Genomic DNA, 4699 nt, shown 5'->3' on the forward strand with positions numbered 1-4699 from the left:
GATGAAAGCTTTCAGTCATTCACCATTAAGTATGATATTAGCTGTGAGATTTTCTCCCCCCCGCTCCCCTGGGGTAGGGGAGTTGGGGGTAATTAGGTTTATTTATTTAATCATTTTTTAAATGGAGGTACTGGGGATTGAACCCAGGGCCTCGTTCATGCTAGGCACTCTCTCTACCACTTGAGCTATACCCTCTCCACCAGCTGTGAGTTTTTCACAGATGCTCTTTATCAGGTTGATGAAGTTCACTTCCATTCCTGGTTTCTTGAGTGTTTTATCATTAAAGGTATCTACATTTTTGTGCCCTGCCCTAAACTTTGGGTCCCTACTGCTCCAAATAAATGTATTCTTTTATCTCCAGAAAATGATAGCAAACAGCTACCACTTGGTCTCTTCCCACTAACTAGCTCATTCCCTCAGATTGGGGGGAAAAAACCAGTTGCTTCTAAAAGCATTTAGGATATTCTATAATGTATAAAGTATCCATGGTACCAAACTCTTGAAAGCAAGCAAAGAAAAATGTAATGTGGTAGAACAGAATCTGTGTTTTGCTGCTGCCAGATGCCTGTCATTGCTTGAGCTTTTTCTCCCTGTCATCCCGCTGCAATGGGCATTATTACTGTGATGTTGTCGACCATTCGTGGGAAATGGGTGAGGAGTGGGGTCATGCTTTCTTTGCTGTGTAACCTGGAGCAGATTACTTAATCTCTCTGTACCTCCACTTCCCCATCTGTAAAATGATCTTGAGTACTTAACTGACGAAGATACAAATAGCCCGTCTCTGTAAAGTCATGAAGTTAGCACCTGACGCTTGGCAGGTGCACAATGGAAGTCACCTCCTGTCATTATTCAAATCGTTATCATCATGGTCCCTAATAGACTTGGCCACATGTGAGCTCTGTGTCTCTGCTGCATCTTCCATAGGTTATCTGACATCTGTGTAAGAAGAAGAAGAACCCACTTAGGAAGCAGAAGGGCGTTTGTTGCAGTCTAATAACCACCATGACAGCCACCACCTGTGGTTACCACCTCCGGCAAATATTTAACCAGCTCCGAGTCTCTGGGCTTAAAGATCCACTTCGACGTAGAGGGAGTCACTGAAAGTCATTTTGAAGAGTCAGGCCTATAGCAGTTTTACTTTACCCTCTGCATTTTCACTAGCTTAAAAACCATTTCCTAGCAATAAAGAGAAAACAATATGCTACAGATAGTGCTTAACGTTATTAAATAGAAACATTGAGCGTGAGACATTGCATCCTGGAAGGAAGCTTCTCCCACACACATACACCCCCTCGCTCCCCAGGGATGGATTCCTGTGCTCTCTGTTGCTTCACCGTGTTTGTGAGGCCGAGGGTGCTAGGGGAGGGTGGAAGGAGGTCTGTATTTGGGGACAATCCATTCCCAAGCCCTTGTCTTTATGACTTCTTAATGCTGGAGGTGGGATCTGTCTCTCCATCCCTTTTGGGAATTTAGGCTGAACTTTTCTTGCCTTTTGTGGAAGAGACAGTTGCCCCTCTCAAATTCACACTCCCTTTCCCTAAGTAGAGCTGTCTCTGGGAAGTGACTGCTCAGCCAGGGGACCACATTCGTGCACCTGGCTGCCACCATGGGATGGAGCTTACTGATGGCGCGTTCACAGGAGCGAAGCCACTTCTTGGGCTGCTCGGATAAGTTGATAGGACTCCTCCATGCTCTTTGTCTTCTTGTCTGGAACGTAGGTCACCCCCAGGAAGTTGAAGATGGCGAAGCCTCCATCACCTGGGACTCAGGAGGCTGCCTGGCTGACCTCTCCCCCTGCCAGTGCTGTTATGTGAGTGAGAGAATGCTACCGTGTTAAACTTCTGCAAGTTCAGTGTCTGTTGCAGCAGCGAGCATGACTCTAATTAGCTCAGCTTTTCTCACTTTGACAAACCCTGCATATTTATATAATTAAGGTTGGTTTTATACTAAGCATTCATCTGTTTGGGCTGCCATAACAAAATACCACAGATTGGGTGGCTTTTAAACAACAGAAATTTATTTCTCACAGTCTGGAGGCTTGAAGTCTGAGATCAGGGTGCCAGCGTGGTCAGGTGAAGGCCATCTTCCATGTTTCAGATTTCTTGTTGTATCATCACATGGAGGAAGAGGCAAGCTAATTCTCTGGGGCCCCTTTGATAAGGGCACTGATCCCACTCATGAGGGCTCCACCGGCATGACCTCATCACCTCCCAAAGGCTCCACGTCCAAATACCATCACCTTGGGCATTAGATTTTCAACATGGGAATTTGGGGGTGAGAGGGATGTTTACAAACATTCAGATGATAGATGCGTTACAGCGGAGAAAGTCCTTTTTTTCCTAAATAATAGAAGGGAAAAAATCCACCTTGATTCATTGTAGGATGGGGGCTTACTGGGCCATGCTAATTTGAGAGATTAACATGTATGAACACATGTATGAATATGTATTTTAGTCACATATGTTTATATGGATCTCTCTTAACTACTGAGTAGACACCTGCTTATTCTTTAAACGTCAAGCGCTGCAACATGCCAGGCACTGTGTGGACCTAGTAGAACAGGAAGGTCGGTTAGGCACAGCCCTTGGCCCCAGGGGCTCACAGGGAGCTGCTGGCCAGGTTTTCACGATAGTTCACCTCCTGGTGCGACCCACTGTGAGTTGTTTGGATCAGCTCTAGAAATTGCCTGGAGCACGTTCTCACTTTTCGTATTCAGGAGAAAAACATTCTCCAGGATGAGAAGTTTAGACCCAGACCCTCCCAGAGGGACACAGCAGCCCTCACCAATTCTTCATACCAATTCCCAGGGGCCGATCACGGTGAGGACAGGGAGCAGGAAGAAGGCTCGAGGAGGAGACAAGACATCAGGAGCTCATTCACATCAGAAGAGTGGAGAAGTCCCTGGGCCTCCAACACGCAGACCCCAGTCTCTTCCGCCCCAGGGTCACTGGCTATGAGAAAATGAAGCCTGCACATTTCTAAAGCTAGTTTGAGAAGGAAAGCACAAAAATAAACATTTGTGGAATCCATCCATGAGGCTCTCATAACTTCAAAAGCTCGCAAGGAATCAACATTGCTAACGAATTTGGTGTCAGTGAAACAGAAACATATGATTTAGATTTCCGTGAAAATACACCCAGCTCTCCCGGAGGGAAGAGAGCCGGCACCTGAGGGCCAGATGCCTTGCATGGGCCTCTGTGTTTGTAAACCCACAAACCCTGCAGGAGAAGCCTAGACTCCCAGGCCTTCAGCAACATCCTAGCTCCCTGCAGAGCCAGGCTTACTGGGCTGGGTGGTGAAGCTTGGCTGGGCTTTCTAGAGGCCAGAATCAACTTGCAATTAGAGACACTCTGGGTGCCCAAGAAGGCAGTAAGGGAGAGGTAAGGAGAAATAAATGAGCTTAACTCCTCAAAAGGCCAGGTTTCTGAATAAGAGTATCTTTTACTCTGGATTTTATCAATCAGCACCCCTGTCAGTCAGTTTGGACTACAGTAACAAATGTAGCACAGACTGGGGTCTTAAACAACAGATATTTACTTCTCACAGTTCTGCAGGCTGGAAGGTCCATGACTGAGGTCCCCACAGATCACGCCTGGTGAGGACGAGCTTGCTGGTTTGCAGACAGTCATTTCTCAGTGTATCCTCATGTGGCGAGGAGAGAAGAGGGGGCCGGGGGCGAGGCAGAGAGGAAGAGAGAGAGAGCTCCTCCTGTCTCTTCTTATAAAGGCACTAAGTGCGTGGTGAGGGCTCCACTCTTGTGACCTAATTACCTCCCAAAGGCCCCACCTCCTAATATCATCATATTGGAAGTTAAGATTTCAACACGTGAATTTTCGGGAGACACAAACCATTCAGTCCATAATAGCTCCCAGTCAAATCTGGGGGGCAGTGAACACAGGACAATGCTTGGTCAGAAACATCTCCTGTTGAAACCAGGTATCGTGGTTTGGTTTGCATACCTGCCTCAGAGCTCAGCAGGAAGATAGAGCAAGACTGGACATCTGCACCAGGCTTGAAGGAAGGAAAGACTGAAGCCATGGCATGGGACAACATGGAACCAAACTGGAAAGATTGTCAGCTGTCTGTTCAGATCTCTGGGGTCAGTTTTGGGGGTCATGTTCCACAGTGAAGGACAGTAGTGTCATGCCTTCCCCTGGAAACTGTCTACCCACATGGCAGCCAGAAATCGATACAGCCAACTTTCTGTAAATGACTTGACCCTACACAGGAGGTACTACCCAAAAGGACAGAGAAGATTAAATGACTCTTCCATGTGTCCCTTATTATCAGCTACTCTCTTGCACCTTGCCCCATAAAGGGGCTCTGTAAACTCTGACCATTCTCTGATTCTCAAAAGCAGACATGTGCGGTTCTAGAACCAGCACCATCATGCTGTGGGCTTTGGCCACAGTGCCCAAGCCCTGTCTCTCAGATCTTAACTACAACGGTGTGTTCCAGCCTGGACTTCCAACTCTCAGTAGCTGCATCTCCTTGACATAGAGCTTCTTCCAGAACTAAGGAAGACTGTAGCCTGGGACTGAGTAGGCCCGAAGTACAGGCAATTAACACCTGCCAGTAGCAGCTCTCAACTGATGACTTACAGGAGTCGGTGCATAAACACCCCAGCTCCTTCAGTCCTCAATGGGTGGGTTCACTTCCCAGAGTTTCCCCATAGTATTAGGCTCTGGTTTTCCACTGT

At 47.2% G+C, this 4699-nt stretch overlaps 1 long non-coding RNA gene across 1 annotated transcript; it reads left to right on the top strand.

Annotated features, from left to right (window-relative positions):
* Window positions 1–1648: 1648 nt before the first annotated feature.
* On the top strand, window positions 1649–3029 carry LOC140695530 (uncharacterized). The gene is made up of 2 exons (XR_012071181.1): window positions 1649–1810; window positions 2808–3029. It is a non-coding gene; the product is annotated as an uncharacterized lncRNA (long non-coding RNA).
* Window positions 3030–4699: the final 1670 nt, after the last annotated feature.

The sequence above is a fragment of the Vicugna pacos genome, unplaced genomic scaffold (genome assembly GCF_048564905.1).
Source record: "Vicugna pacos unplaced genomic scaffold, VicPac4 scaffold_280, whole genome shotgun sequence".
Classification (NCBI taxonomy): Eukaryota; Metazoa; Chordata; class Mammalia; order Artiodactyla; family Camelidae; genus Vicugna; species Vicugna pacos.